Below are 16,086 nucleotides of genomic sequence, written 5' to 3' on the forward strand. Positions count from 1 at the left end.
GAGACTTTTGCTCCAGTGGCAAGACTGGATACAATTAAGCTGCTGTTTGCTTTAGCAGCCCAGAAGCAGTGGAGAGTTCACCAATTGGATGTCAAATCAGCATTTCTGAATGGTTTTCTCAAGGAAGAGATCTTCATCGAACAACCTGAAGGTTTTGAAGTTGTTGGACATGAAGACAAAGTGTACAAGTTGAGAAAGGCCCTCTATGGTCTGAAACAGGCACCAAGGGCCTGGTATGACAGAGTTGATGCTTACCTGACCAATCTTGGATTTGTGAAGAGTCTTAGTGAACCTACCTTGTATGTTAAAAGGTCAGAACATGAAACCTTGCTGATTGTCTCCTTGTATGTAGATGATTTGCTTGTGACAGGGAGCAAAGTTGAGCTCATTGATGAGTTCAAGGTCCAAATGCAGCAAGTGTTTGAGATGACAGATTTGGGGATCATGACTTACTTCCTTGGCATGGAAGTGCACCAGTCTGATCGAGGTATCTTCATCAGCCAACACTCATTTGCTTTGAAGATCTTAGACAAATTTTGCATGCATAATCAGAAAGCGCCAAGACACCAAGTGGCTCAAGGAGAAAAGTCGACTAGCAGAGTGATAAGCAGAGGGTTGATGAGAGGCACTATCGAAGCCTAGTTGGTTGTCTGTTGTATCTAATGACAACCGTGCCGTACATCATGTTTGGTGTCAGCCTGTTATCGAGATTCATGCATTGTTGCAATGAAGCACATTTGAAAGCAGCAAAGAGGGTCCTTAGATACATCAAGGGCACTGCTAGTTTTGGTGTAATGTTTGAAAGTGGGAACCAACTGAAACTAGAAGGCTACTCTGACAGTGACTGGGCAGGATCCCTTGATGACATGAAGAGTACCTCAGGATACTTCTTTACACTTGGATCGGGGATGTTTTGCTGGAGTTCAAAAAAAGAACTGTTGTTTCATCCACGGTGAAGCAGAGTACATTGCTGCAGCAGGAGCAGTTAATCAGGCCATTTGGCTAAAGAAGCTGCTTCATGACCTTAATGAAACTCAAGATGAAGCAACTGAAATTTGGGTGGATAATCAGTCTGCAGTTGCAATAGCCAAGAACCCTGTGTTCCATGGTAAGACTAAGCATTTTAAAATCAAACTGCATTTTGTTAGAGAGGCTGAACAAGCAAAGGAAGTCAGCCTTGTGCATTGCAGCTCAGGGGCACAATTGGCTGACATAATGACCAAGCCCTTAGGGGCTGCTCGATTTGAATCTTTGAGAAGTGCAATTGGAATGTGTTGCATACAGTCCAAGGAGGAGTGTTGAAAGCTGGACTGCAATGCAACATGGAGCCAGAAGCATGCTACTGTCGAGATCAGCAGCTATCGAGCTCAGCTCACTTTGCTTGGTGCGCACGAATGGTTTTTGGACCAAATGAAGCAACTGGCATTGCTATTTTGTTTTGTTGTAATTTAGTTCAGTTTAATTGCAACTAGCTTCAATAGTTAGTAAGATTAAGTTAGTGATTAGATAGTGATGTAAAAGGCGATATGTCACTCATTTTGTATTTGACTTAAGCCTACATTGGTCGTAAATTAGTGGAGGCAGTTAGATTAGTAGGTAATCGTCAAATGAACAAATTGTAACTCCTTTTATTTCAAATTTTGAATGAAAAATGTAATGTTCGATTCTGACTTTCTTTGAGTATTCAATTTTGTTCATTTTTTGCTTTGCTTTGCTTTTCTTTGCTTCGATTCTTCTTGCTTCAGTCTTGCAAACACTGTATTGTAACTTTGTTTGATGTTTGCTACTGCCATTGTTCCAACACATATTGGATGTTGTAGTAATTAGCACCAGTGAAAGTGTTACCAGTGACATCAGTTGTGACAACGGTCCCATTATAAAAAGTGTCTTTTTGAGTGAATACGAAGGGAACATCACACGTGCCATGGGTCATCGATAGATACACCGTCACCTTAGTCATCGGTGGCACATGAGCTTGGTGGTTAGCTTCCATCACGGTGGTCGTTGTCTTGGTCTCTCCCCACTCGATTCCGGCTTCGAGTTTGGAAGATATTTCGACACCCGCTTTGCCGATTAATGGAACCCCTACTTCGAAGGTGGCTTTGGTTTCAAGGCCTAACGTAAAATGAGCTAGCCAAGTACTGGTATTGGTCTCTGTATAAGAAAGTTTCACATCGAGTGTGTTGGCTTGAGTGGTACGGTTAGTGGCAGAATTCTCGGCGAGAACAAGGACTTTTTTTTTATAGACTAGAGCATTTTCAATATCGTATCGGAGATTATAAATCTTTCTTGACAACACAGGCTCTTGAACCATTAAGAAGGCCTCTCTGGTAATAGAAGGGACGGCTGCATTAAGGCAATTTGTCTTTCCCTCGATCGTGAGACGCTTGCAGAACTTATTATTGCCCAAGTTGAGCAGAGCTATTGTCTTGTTGTCGACTTTGAAGGCACGAAACTTACACTGTGTTTGGTTCGCCGTATTACCCAATCCATTACGCCCCGATTACGTGCGTATTACATTACGCCCCTATTCCGGCGTTTGGTTCGCTGTAATAGGTATTACGCGCGTAATCAGTCACGCCTCTAATCCCCAAATTCCGTGTTTTCCAATCCTTCCCAAATCGTCAGATTAGCTATTACTTCCGCCTCCTCCCCATCTCTCTGCTTTTACCCTCCTCCCTACCCGACCCTCTCCTCTTCCGTCCTAATCATTTTCTCCTCCCATTTCCCATCGCCTGCTGATTATTCTGTCGTCATTGTTTCTTCTCGTCTCGGCGCCTAATTTCCTTCCCATTTCCTCCCAACCCTATCTGCGCCGCACACCAAAACTCTCTTTTCTCTTCAATATATTCACAAAATTGGAAATTCGATAGCTTAATCCATTGAAAAAAGAGTGAAGCGTTTTCAGTCATCACGTAGCATCCAATATCGTGAGTTTTAATTCGACCTAAAATAATCGCCAATTGTAGTACATGTATCTCAATGTTTTTCCCAATTGTAGATAACCCTCTCGCATGCTTTTCTCTTTACTTTTTTAAGCTTAATCGTCACCTTAAGTGTTACCTGTTTTAGTTCCTACAAGTTAATTTCTGCTGAAATTGCTATTTTATTTTATTCATTGTTGCTTATTTCATCGAGATTATTGTGTATATGGATGCACTGCTTTTAAAGCTGCTTTCATTGGAATTATTGTATAATTCCGCTTGTGGCTTTTTACTCTTCAGTAGTTTAATGCTGATTTCATGGTTATGAATCTTTTATTCTTCAGTAGTTTTAGTTATCGAACGAGGTTATATTAGAAAAAGAACGAAGCATAAAACGAATATTAGACCAAAGAAAGAAAAAAGATGGCAACTGAACATTTGTAATCTGCAATTTTCTCTTTTACTTCCAAAATAATAGTAATACATTGAAGTGATTTTGATTGAAATGAAGTTTTTGTGTGTTCACTGATCAAAAAGTTATGATAATGAGGCCTTGGCATTGGATCATGATAAAAAGGTAACACTTGTATCATACTAATAAATTCGCAAATTTACATCTTGTAGATGCCATCAAGTATTGGATGACTTTTAAATATCTGGTGAAATTCGCTCATTATAAATATTATATACATATATACAGTGAAATTTTGCCTTATGGACTTCATTTAAATTAAGAAAGCTTACAAAAGACACTCCTTTCCATTTTTGTTATTCTTTGCTATGAGTTGGAGAAAGAATAAACAGAAACTGCTTTCTGATTTTGCTTTATTTTTTCTCATACAAGATGGGGCTTGGTTCTTTATTAGGAAGAATTATTGTAATGAAAAGAGGACACTTGCTCCTATCCTAATGACCATTCCCTTTTTAATGTTTAACAATGTTGCTTCTTTCTCTTTAATTATCTCTTGGATATCGCCAAGGAACATCAAATGATGATTACTTTGTTCGATGCTAAGCTTTGTCTTAACTATGAACCTCTAGAATCTAGATAATTGCATGCTATTGCTCATGCTATGAACTAGAAATTTTGGTCATGTTTGATGATTGCATATCTAAAGCAAATGATGTTTCTCCTACATTCTTCACCAAATCATTGGCTAAATTAGCTTATCAATTGTTGTTGTCTCCTTTTGAAATTAGGTTTGATGGATAAATTATGAGCATCAAATCACTTTTGAAGTTAGTTTGAATCTTTTTCTCGGTTGATGATACATATGCCTGCATTGTGTTGTTTGCTAATGGGGATGAATGTGGGGAATTAGAGGCCGTGGTTTGTTATGTATTAACCGAGTGCAACTTACTACATGTAGGATGTTAGGCACTGAATTTACTTAATATGGTTGGTTTTATGGTTGTGCCATGACTGCTTCAAGATTCTTGAAAAACAAAAGAAAAATTATTATCTAGTCTTCTCATATTGTAATGAAAAGAGGACACTTGCTGGTTCGGCCTTTTATTAGGAAGAAAAGGGAGGTGAGAACTAATTACAAATAATGAGGGAAATGAGGAGGCGATTCGGTGTAGGTTATTGAACTTGGAATTGGGTTTAATGGTTTGTCGCTGGTTGGGTGCAGAACATATGGAATTCAGTGAATCCTTTGAAAGCTATGCAATTGGATTTAATAGTTTCATAGTTCCCTCTTTTGTGTTCTCGCTATCAAGATTCTCGCTATAAGCCTATAACCGATGGCTAAATGTTTTATTTTTCTTATGTTTTTGCAGAAGAGAGAGGTTAATAAGAAAGTTCTCAAAGTTCCGGAATAGAGCGAAGGTAAGACTACTCTAGAAAGTTAACGGTCCATTTAAGTACTTAAAAGGTGATTGTTGCATAATTGTAAGTATTGATGATTGGTAGGCAAGGGATTTAATAAACTATCTAGATCTGTTTTGATCAATATCATATTTAAAATATGGCTCATGGATGATGATTGTCTGTATGGTTGTTCGTGCTTTGATATACTATATTTAGCTATAGCATAAATATTTTCCCCAAAAAAAAAAGGTTGATCCGAGCACTTTTCTCATTACAGTAACATTTTTCCAACACTTCCACATCGTCCTGATTTGAGCATTACAAAGTTAGTATTGATGTAGCGTGTTCGTTGTTTCCCAAATGAATATGGTTTTGTTTGTATGTTTGTAATGCTCATTAAAGCTTTTGTTTGTATGGTTATGGTTATTGTTGCATGACCATTGTTCTTTTGAATTTATCAGCCAAGTTATATGTTTTTACTATTAGGTAACATTTTTTAAAGAGCATTATGCCTACAAATCTTTTATGAGATAAATTTGTACATGTAAATGAGATAAAAGTTATATATTTTTATGAAATTATATTACCATTTAAAATGTTATTATCTAGTTTTAAAACTTCAATTTCATTATTAAACTAAATCTTCATTCTTCATTTTATTTATTTTGAAATTAGAAAACCTTAACTAAACTAATCATCAATAAAAAAATTTTCAATCCTCAAACTTTGAACATGCTTTAAGTAACTAATCAATATATTTATACGATATCATTTTAGGTCAATTAATTTGGGTGATTTTAATTAACTAATCAATATATTTAAATGTCCAAATTATAATGAGTTTAGTTATAATCTAACAAATACCAACCTTCAAATTTTACCTCAATTAATTTTACCTCAATTATACATAATATATTAAAATTTAAGTTATAAGTTTTTGAAGAAATTAAATGCTCATGGATTATAATTAACCTTTTATGCACGCAATACATGTTATTTAAAACAAATGTTAATTGATTCAAACATTATTTTTCCCTATAATGGAAATAATGTTATCTTAATTATAAAATGGATAAATGGACTGAAATTTATTATTGTCTAATTCTATCTTAGATTTTAAGTCAATTACATTATACATAAAATATTCCTCATTCATAATATGATTTCCTATAATACATAAATTATAATTGTGAAAGTGTAAGGAAGTTTTAAAATTAACGATATATAATATGATAAATAAAATTATACAAATTTTACTTAAAAGTCAAATTTGGTCGTTAAATTAATAAATTCTATAGAATTCGAAATTTTAATAATAATAATTTTTGATGAAAAATGCTAAACATGTATTTTAAACTTGATACTAGACAGATAAGTAACAATTCTTGTAAAAATAAGTCCTCTTCAAAGTTATATATATTTTTACAAAATGAAATTACCATTTAAAATGTTATAAAAGTTATAAAACTTCAATTTCATTATTAAACCAAATCCTCATTCTTCATTTTACTTATTTTGAAATAAGAAAACCTTAATTAAACTAATCATCAGTAATTAAATATACTCTTTCATTATTATTTGGGTGATTGATAAAGAAATGAAATTAAAGTTGCAACGATATCATTTAGTAGATAATTTTTTGCTTCGTGTGTTCTAAATTTGTCTGTTTATTTTATTTGATAATGTGTAATTGCAACTTCAATTCTTTGATAGTGTGTTCTAATTTTAAAATGTTGCAAGAATGGCTCAAATCGCCTTTAATTGCACAAAGTGTGAGGCGTAAAAGAATTAGTATTCTTTGTGACAATATGGTTGGAAATCAGAGAATCGCGATTTGGTTCTTATTTAGAATGGGTGCCACCTTAGCCTACATAGACCAAGGATTAGGTCCTATACCGTAGATTTTTATGCAAAACGGGATTATGTGAATAGGCTTGTATATGCTAGTGACGAGACAGTATTGAACAAGTTAGGATGAATAGAGTGCCTTTTTAAATTATGTGAGATGTTAGAATCGATAGGGGATTGAAGTCGACAAGGTTCATGCTTGTTGACGAGCAAGTAGCAATGTTTTTACATATCATCTCCCATCACCGAAAAATCGAGTTATCAAGCATCACTTTAGAAGGTCCGGAAAGCTGTTAGCGAGCATTTCATAGTGTTTTAAATGTTGTCACACGCTTGCAAGATGTGTTATTTAAAAACCCGGAGCCAATTACAGCCGATTCTTCTGACACAAGGTGGAAATGGTTTAAGGTATAGGACTAAGTTTTATATATAGCTTCAACAACATTTACTTGATTTAGATTTAAATTAGTATTCTAACTCAAGGTTTTATATCATGTGATATAGAATTGCTTAGGTGCTCTTGATGGAACCCACATCAAGATTAGGGTTCCAACAGTTGATAAACCTAGATATCGGACGAAAAGGTGACATAGCAACAAATATGCTAGGTGTTTGTACACCTGAGATGCAATTTGTTTATGTTCTTCCTGGTTGGGAAGGTTCAGTTGCTGATGGACGGGTTCTTCGAGATGCCATTAGTAGAAGACATGGATTAAAAGTTCCTCATGGTAAAGTGTATAGTTAGAGGACTTTGATTTATTCATTAAGATCACACTTTGTGTGCTGAATTAATCATTTTTTAATATGAAACTTATTTTATAGGTTGTTATTATCTAGTTGATGCTGGATACACAAATTGTGAGGGATTTCTTGCACCATTTAGAGGACAACGATATCATTTGAACGAGTGGCGCGTGGTTATCAGCCAAGTTCTCCGCAAGAGTTTTTTAATATGAAACATGCCTCAGCACGTAATGTCATTGAAAGATGCTTTGGCTTATTAAAACTTAGATGGGGAATACTTAGGAGTCCATCGTTCTATCCTGTAAGGGTGCACAATAGAATTATTATTGCATGTTGTTTGCTCCATAATTTTATTCGAACCCATATGAGTAGTGATCCCATTGAAGCGGAGGTGGGAGAAGGATTACCTACAATTAATGTGGTGGATGACGATGAACCGAATATCACAAATATTCATCCATCGGATGCTTGGGCTACTTGGAGGATGGAACTAGCCAACCAAATGTTCGATGAATGGCAAGCATCTAGAAATTAGTTTGTGAAACTTTTGTGAAACTTTTGTATTGATTTTTGTATTGTACTAAACTACAGAAATTATAATATAATTTCTTCTAATTCAGCATGTGTTATAATTTTAAATTTTTTGTGCTATGGAACTTTTGATTCATGATATTCAACTTAATTACTTAGATTTTATAAAGTGTTGACCTTTTGAATCATGATATTAAAATAGTAATTAATATAATTTATTTTTTTTGTTCTTAAGATCATTATGTCGTGTTCCGAATCAAATGCTCAAGCTTCTCGAGGAAGCAAAAGAAAATGGGTTCGAGGAAGATGCAAGATTAGTTTCAAAGATGGTGGACTGCACAATGTTGGAACATTTAATGTCGATACGGGTTCAAAGCCGGTTATTTGAACGAGTTGGAAAGAATGCTACAAACGGTTTTACCAAATGCAATGTTGAAGGCGAAACCTAATATTGAATCAAGGATTAGGTTACTTAAAAGGAGTGGTCAATCGCTCACGACATGCTTAATGGCCAAAACAATAGCGGTTTTGGTTGGGACGAGCATAGGCGACTCGTTGTTGTCAAGATGCGATTTGGGAGTCCTATTTAAAGGTAAGATTATTTGAAGTCTTTATTATATTATTTTTACCAAACTTACGACTAATATGATTTCCTCATTTTTTTAGAGTCACAAAGAAGCCGCCCAATTCAGATTTCGTACTTTCCCTTACTATGACCAACTTACTACCATATACGCAAGAGATCGAGCAACTGGGAGAGATGCTCAAACAATTCTTGATGTTCTTGAAGAAATACATCGATCTTGAACGCATTACTGAGATATGAATGAAGAGAGAAACACATTCTATGATGCGGTCGACGTCTCTTTAGATGACATGGATGTTTCGCACGGATCCGCGAGGAGATCGAGACCAAGGGGTTCCTCATCTTCAAACAAGAGAAAGAAGAAATCGATGCTCGTGATAATGTGTTTTCTTCATTTAATGAGGTGCCACTTTGTTCGGGAGAAAATCCAGCCGTTGGCGATCAAATCGAGGGAGTTTTGCCTCGAGGTGGTAGTTCAACAGGTCGAACAACATATGGAAGAGAGAGCTTCAAATTTATATTCACCTTATGGTCAATTGAAGGTTTAACCGACGATCGCGATATGATGCATTGAGTAAAATTCCCACCATCCAACTCAAATGATCGTTTTCTTTAGTTTACCTTGATTGTTCGATTGGAATGGGTTAGAGATTTCTTTCTTACCATTAAATATCAATGTTCAAACTTTTGATGTTGTAAAACTATATAACATATGGATTTTAATGTACAATTTCATTTTCATCTAACCTTTTCTTAATATAAGTTAATTATGTTTATGCATAATATAATTCTCAAGTTATATATTGATTTTAGTAAATTCATATAAGAACATTTTATTATTAAGAATTTTATGAAATTATATATCACTATATAATTATATTTAATATTAATTATTTTAAATTGTATAAATTCATATAAGAAAATTTTTATTATCAAGAATTTTATGAAATTATATATTATTATTAAATTATATGTAATAATTATTATTTTAAATTATACAAATTCATAAACTATAATCATATTAGTTATAATTAAATCATATATTTAATTAAATCATATTTAATATTAATTATTTGAAATTTTCTTTTATAGTATCATATATTATGATTTGAGTAAATTCATAGAAGAATTTTATTTATTAAGAATTTTATTAAATTATATATTTTAATTATAATATATTTAATAATAATTATGTTAATTTATATTTTACAAGTATCATATATTATGATTTGAGTAAATTCATATTAAATTATATATTTTAATTAAAATATATTTAATAATAATTATGTTTAAATATGATTAAATTATTTATTATTGATAATAATAATCTTATTAAAATTTAAATAACAATAACAATAGTCATTTACCAAAACAAATTTCTGCTAAGGGTATTCTAGTCATTTTAGTTTTTTCATTATGCTATTACACCTCTATTACACTCAACCAAACACAGGATTACTATTACGCCTCTATTCCATTACATTCAACCAAACAGTTGATTTGCTATTACACAGCTTTTCCATTACACCTCTATTCCATTACACCTCTAATCCAATACAGCGAACCAAACGTGCTGTCAATGTTCAAACTTTTTGATGTTGTAAAACTATATAACATATGGATTTTAATGTACAATTTCATTTTCATCTAACCTTTTCTTAATATAAGTTAATTATGTTTATGCATAATATAATTCTCAAGTTATATATTGATTTTAGTAAATTCATATAAGAACATTTTATTATTAAGAATTTTATGAAATTATATATCACTATATAATTATATTTAATATTAATTATTTTAAATTGTATAAATTCATATAAGAAAATTTTTATTATCAAGAATTTTATGAAATTATATATTATTATTAAATTATATGTAATAATTATTATTTTAAATTATACAAATTCATAAACTATAATCATATTAGTTATAATTAAATCATATATTTAATTAAATCATATTTAATATTAATTATTTGAAATTTTCTTTTATAGTATCATATATTATGATTTGAGTAAATTCATAGAAGAATTTTATTTATTAAGAATTTTATTAAATTATATATTTTAATTATAATATATTTAATAATAATTATGTTAATTTATATTTTACAAGATCATATATTATGATTTGAGTAAATTCATATTAAATTATATATTTTAATTAAAATATATTTAATAATAATTATGTTTAAATATGATTAAATTATTTATTATTGATAATAATAATCTTATTAAAATTTAAATAACAATAACAATAATCATTTACCAAAACAAATTTTCGCTAAGGGTATTCTAGTCATTTTAGTTTTTCATTATGCTATTACACCTCTATTACACTCAACCAAACACAGGATTACTATTACGCCTCTATTCCATTACATTCAATCAAACAGTTGATTTGCTATTACACAGCTTTTCCATTACACCTCTATTCCATTACACCTCTAATCCAATACAGCGAACCAAACGTGCTGTAATCGGTGCCTTCAGTGTCATTAGAATCCGCCCAAATCCAATTCGGGCTACGCCTCCAGAACTTATCGGAAGAAACCGGCTTGATCCGGATGTCTCCATTCTTCATATAAAAAACCTCCATTGGCACAGATCCAAAGACCGACATCCGTATTTCGAGAATTCTAAATATGGGTGACCCTCGACCTGGCTAAGACGAAGGAACATATCATTGTTTCCTTTGAAAGCAACGTACCGAGGCAGAATCACCAACGACTCCCAATCAATAACTTTGAAGATATCATTGCCATTATCCGCAACATTTTTGTTGTTTACCAACACGCCACGACCGAGTTCCGATGTAGCCAATGGCCATAAGCATAAATAGCATCCAGATTGAGCATGAACAAATCGAAAATTTTTATATACAGAGTCTTTCAAGATAGGCTCGAAGAATGTGCATGACTCCTTGGATCGGTCTTCTTCCGGCTTATCGGCAGTTATAGTAATCCAATACTCCTCATCTGGTTTTCCGGTGATGGAAGGATTATGAGTTCGCTCCAAGTATTTGTTGTTGGTACAGCTCCTTATGTGCACCAGCCCATCTTTAGCAAACTCTACTTCGAATTTTGCATTTGCGCTCACGACCGTTGGTTCGGTGAACTCGGCGTACCCGTTGTACTTTCCGTTGTCGTGCTTGTAGCCAAGGTATGTTTCTGCACCGGAGGATTTGAGCACGATGAACCTTGGCACTGACATTTTCAATAACAAAGTAACTCTCTCAATCTTGTGCTTATGCTTTGGTATACATTAAACCTCAAGGGCTAAGCTTTTTATAGAAAAAACTTATTGCTCTTTTATTTTAGTAGTTCTTTTTAGGATTTTTTCTTACAACTTTGTGCCAATTAACATTACAGCCCACTTGTTCTTATTGATGTAACCTACATTTCAATAATTTTGGTACACGTTACAAATGGAGTAGGAGATGACTATTACAAGGTTTAAACTAATCTTTTAAGATGTGAATTTAACCACTACTCTCTTATATTTTATATGTATAAACGTTGGAATTTATCAATATCCTACTGAATATATTTATGATTCACCTACATTTAAATCATTTTAGTAATGGTTGATTGATTCTTAGTTTAATTAGCATGAGTATTGATGTCAATGCAAGAAAACGTGAATTTAAGTGCGTTGAAGTATATTATTTTTATTATTTATAAGCTAAAAATTAAATTTCAATTTTGAAAGGAATATAAAGACACATGAAGCTTGTATTTTTTTTTTTTAATAATGAATCGTCATACGAAATCTAAAGGATTCACATGAAACTGCTGAAAACCAAAACAAAGGTTGATACGGAACATTAAAAGGGAGCATACGCATAGCTCCGCCATTCCCCTTTGTCACTGCTTGCAATAATTGTTCATTTGTTTGGAATTCCATTGCTAGAATTTGAAAAAGCCTTCAAAATAATATTTGTTACGTTGTAGTAAATAGGAGAGGAACGAGATTTTTTTTAATTGCGGGAGTTTATCCTCTAATAAAAATGTCCAACACAACAAATTTTGTTTATTTTTCTTAATAATTTGATATGATAAATCTTAAATTGTAAAATTTTATCAGATTGCTCCAAGGATCAAACTGCTCATCATTTATTATAATTTTAATATATAAACATATAATTCTTTCTTGAAGCTAAGGTTTCTTCATTGCTATATAGATTTATATTATCAATTCTTTATTTTCTTCCCAGTTTGATTCCTTCATCAAATTTCTATGAAATAATAGTTTTTTAAAAAAAAAGTTTTGGTCATTTAATAATCAACACAGTTCACTACATAGAGAGTTCAATCACACAAGTTCATTCAGATTTGAATAAAAAGAGCCTAAATCAACCTTCAACACCTAAAATCGAAGCTAGAAAAACTAGCAGCAATAACAGCAATAGGATCTTCATAAGACAAGCTCACGACAGCCACAAAAACACCATTTCACAAAAACTAAACCCCAATCAAGCCTTTAGCAACAAAGGCAACTTTTGATCCGTATGTATGGTTTAAATTATGTTTTGATTACCGACCATTAAATAGTTACGATATGATCACTAATTGTCACATCCAAAAACCGAGTTAGTAGGAATTGGGTTAGTGAACTAAGAGTGGTCATGCCCTATTTTAAAATAAGGGTAGTAGTAGTTGTAACAAGTAATTTAATTTGTTTGAGCGGTTAAGTATTCTAAATGTATGCTTGAGATTGTGTTTGATTCTCTTTAGGAATTTATTTATTAATTTGATCCCATATCTGATTTGGTATGTATAGATTATCTTTAATTTTTGTATTTTATTTACATGAACCTGTTGGTTCAATGGTTAAAACTTAACATCCATTGTGCTCACAAGTTTAAATCATGTTGCGTGCAGAAGTAGAAGTATTTTTGCTTCTGTCTTGCTGTACCGTCCATGCTGCAGAATATGAGTCAAACACAAATTCTTAGCAACTTGATTAAGTTAATATGGATAATATAGTTTGTTTTTTTTTTTTTTGGAGGAATTATCTTCTAATTTTTCTCCTATTATGTCGTCCACCTTCAAGGAATCGGCTGCTTTCCCCTTGTCTATCTTGCTCTCCAATTTGGAATTCAACGTCGAATTTATTTGCTAGACATATTGCTCTTCAAATTCTGTCGATTGGCTTCTCAAAAATTTGTTGCACCAACTTCTTGTCGTCATTCTTCTTTAAAAATGCACATCGATTGGCTTTTAAAATTGCAACGCCAAATTTTCTTAAAACATTTAGTGCCCTATAATTATTTTACCTTTGTTGTCCACTAAATCTTTGTACCGATTAGCATCCAAATTATATTGCTCTTTTACTGCCAAAGTCTTCGTTAATAGCCCTTAAATTGTGGGTCCATTACATCCAATTTATACTTGCACCGTTTGCAGCACCATGTACCTCCAAAATAATTGCTGCAATTCTTGTTTACATCCTAGCTATAGCCTCCCTCAATTTCACCGTACAATTGTTGCCTTCTGCATTGTTTACCAAATGAGTAGCGGCTTTTATTATTATTATTATTGTTAATTGATGGCCATTCGATTCAATTTTTGGTGCATCGAATACTTCCAATTTGTTGCCATGAACCTTACTTTGCATCGTTTCACTCCCATTTTCACCCCTCAATAATTTGTTGTTCATTCTCGCCAAATCATTGATGTTTTCCGTCAGTTGCAGCTTCAATCTTGCTGAAGGGCTTGAAAAGATGGCATCAAGTTCTTCAATTGGTTGCTATGAAGACGTGTTTCCCTAGGTTGTTGCCTCTCCTGGATTCGATTATAGTTGGTGTGTTCTTATTTGGTTATTTAGGTGAAGTTCATGTGGCAAATAACCCTCCGGTAAATTGAATGCATTGGAAGCCGTTTCATTTTTGGAACGGGGAGTGTTGTTGTTTTGCCAACATCCCAGGAACGATCAAATATGTGTCTCTAACTTGAAAACTCGTAAAATTGTGCAAAACCAAAATCGCCACACGGTCTTGTGCATGATCATGTGTATGGCTGTGTGCCACATGGACGTGTGTCTAGCCGTGTGTCTGGCCATATGGGTCACACAGGCGTGTGTTTGGGTGTGTGGGCCACACAGGCTAATCAAGTAAGGGTGTGTGGGCCCATTCCGAGCAAGTTTAGTTAGGGCAACGTTTGGGGTCGATAGTTCAAAATTTAGCGATATTTTTGAAATTGTTAAATGATGTTTTCGGTTATATAACATATTATGAGTTTTAACAAATAAAATCTGTACAATTAATTAATTTAGAGTTAATCAATTATGTTTAATATATGTTTCGAAACGTGACGATTGGGAAGTACTAAAATGCTTATTGATTCTGAATCTAAGGTAAGGCACTTATTTGAATTTTGTATTTGTTGTATGATAATGAAATGTGTTATGTTCTAACACTCATGTTTTATGAAATTATGACATGATTTTGTTTATGTTAGTCTAATCTCCTAATAAGAGATAAATTTCTAAAATTACTATATTTGATTGCATGTTAAGCATGCCTATTGTTCTAATTATGTTTTTGTATGTCATACCACATAACATGGGGTTGGGAAGATATTGAAATGATGAAGATTTTGACAGTATATCTGCAATTTTGGTGGCTTGACTATGTATTTGTCTGTTCTGGCAGCTTTTCTACACTCTGGTGGCTTGACCATAATTTTTGGGTGTTATCGAATGGATGAGTTCTAGGGAATTCTTTTATGGTGTGTAAAGGAGTTGGGTAGGAACATTTTCTGAAAATTTTGCATTGATTTCTGAAAACTTTGCATTGAAATAATCATGCATTCTGAATTTTTGAGAAAATGAACATTATAAAATTCTCTATGATATTTTGATATGTTTATTACATTATCTGTATTTATGCTTGAGTTATGACTCACATTGAGCTTTTTGGCTCACTCTGTTTGTTTAATATTCAGGTAGTCACTATAGGTTTTTAATTAGAAAATGAATTAATGACTTAAATTGCAATTAACCTGAGGTCTAAAACAACAATTAGACCATTTAAAAAATGCAATAGTAGACGGTTGGATTAGCCATATCATTAACTTAATTAAATTAAGATTTAATTAACTTAAAACATGTTTAATTAAAACTAATTATATGTATATACATATTGGAGTTAGTGGGGGGGGGAAATGAGAACATCTGCTTCTTCTTTCCCAAACACCGAAACTTAAGAAAGAAAAACCTAGGTTGGATCTTGAAGCTTTCAACCAAGAATTTGCAAGTGCAATTTAGTCATTTATTATAATTTTTATGTTTTTGAGATCATGGGAGCTTGATTTAGCTAGCCTATGTGCCAATTTGTAAAACCGTTAAAGTTTTAGGAAGTTTCCATTGTTGATTTCTTGAAGTTTTGAGTGTTAAATTGATAAATTTTAAGCTTAGATATGAAAAAGGACTACATTATAAAGCTTAATTAATAGTTTCGTACATTAGGGACTAAAATGAATAAATTTTAAAATTGAGAGTAGGAATAAGAAATAAGAGGTCTCTAATGGGTAATAGTGAAATTGAAATTCAATTTGGAGCCGTAAATTGAAAGTTAGATTAGTCTCGATTTTAGGGACTAAATTGAATAAATTAAAAAATTTTAATAATTGAATA

General features: G+C 32.6%; 1 protein-coding gene and 1 long non-coding RNA gene across 4 annotated transcripts in view; one reads left to right on the forward strand and one right to left on the reverse strand.

The window, feature by feature from the left end:
- LOC105796341 (uncharacterized) overlaps positions 1 to 16,086 on the reverse strand; it is a 71,431-nt gene that overhangs the window by 33,268 nt on the left and 22,077 nt on the right. The gene's annotated exons all lie outside the window — the stretch shown is intronic.
- Positions 7,169 to 7,951, forward strand: LOC128039689 (uncharacterized). The gene is made up of 2 exons (XR_008194157.1): positions 7,169 to 7,313; positions 7,408 to 7,951. It is a non-coding gene; the product is annotated as an uncharacterized LOC128039689 (long non-coding RNA).

The sequence above is a fragment of the Gossypium raimondii genome, chromosome 3 (genome assembly GCF_025698545.1).
Source record: "Gossypium raimondii isolate GPD5lz chromosome 3, ASM2569854v1, whole genome shotgun sequence".
In the NCBI taxonomy this organism is placed as follows: domain Eukaryota; kingdom Viridiplantae; phylum Streptophyta; class Magnoliopsida; order Malvales; family Malvaceae; genus Gossypium; species Gossypium raimondii.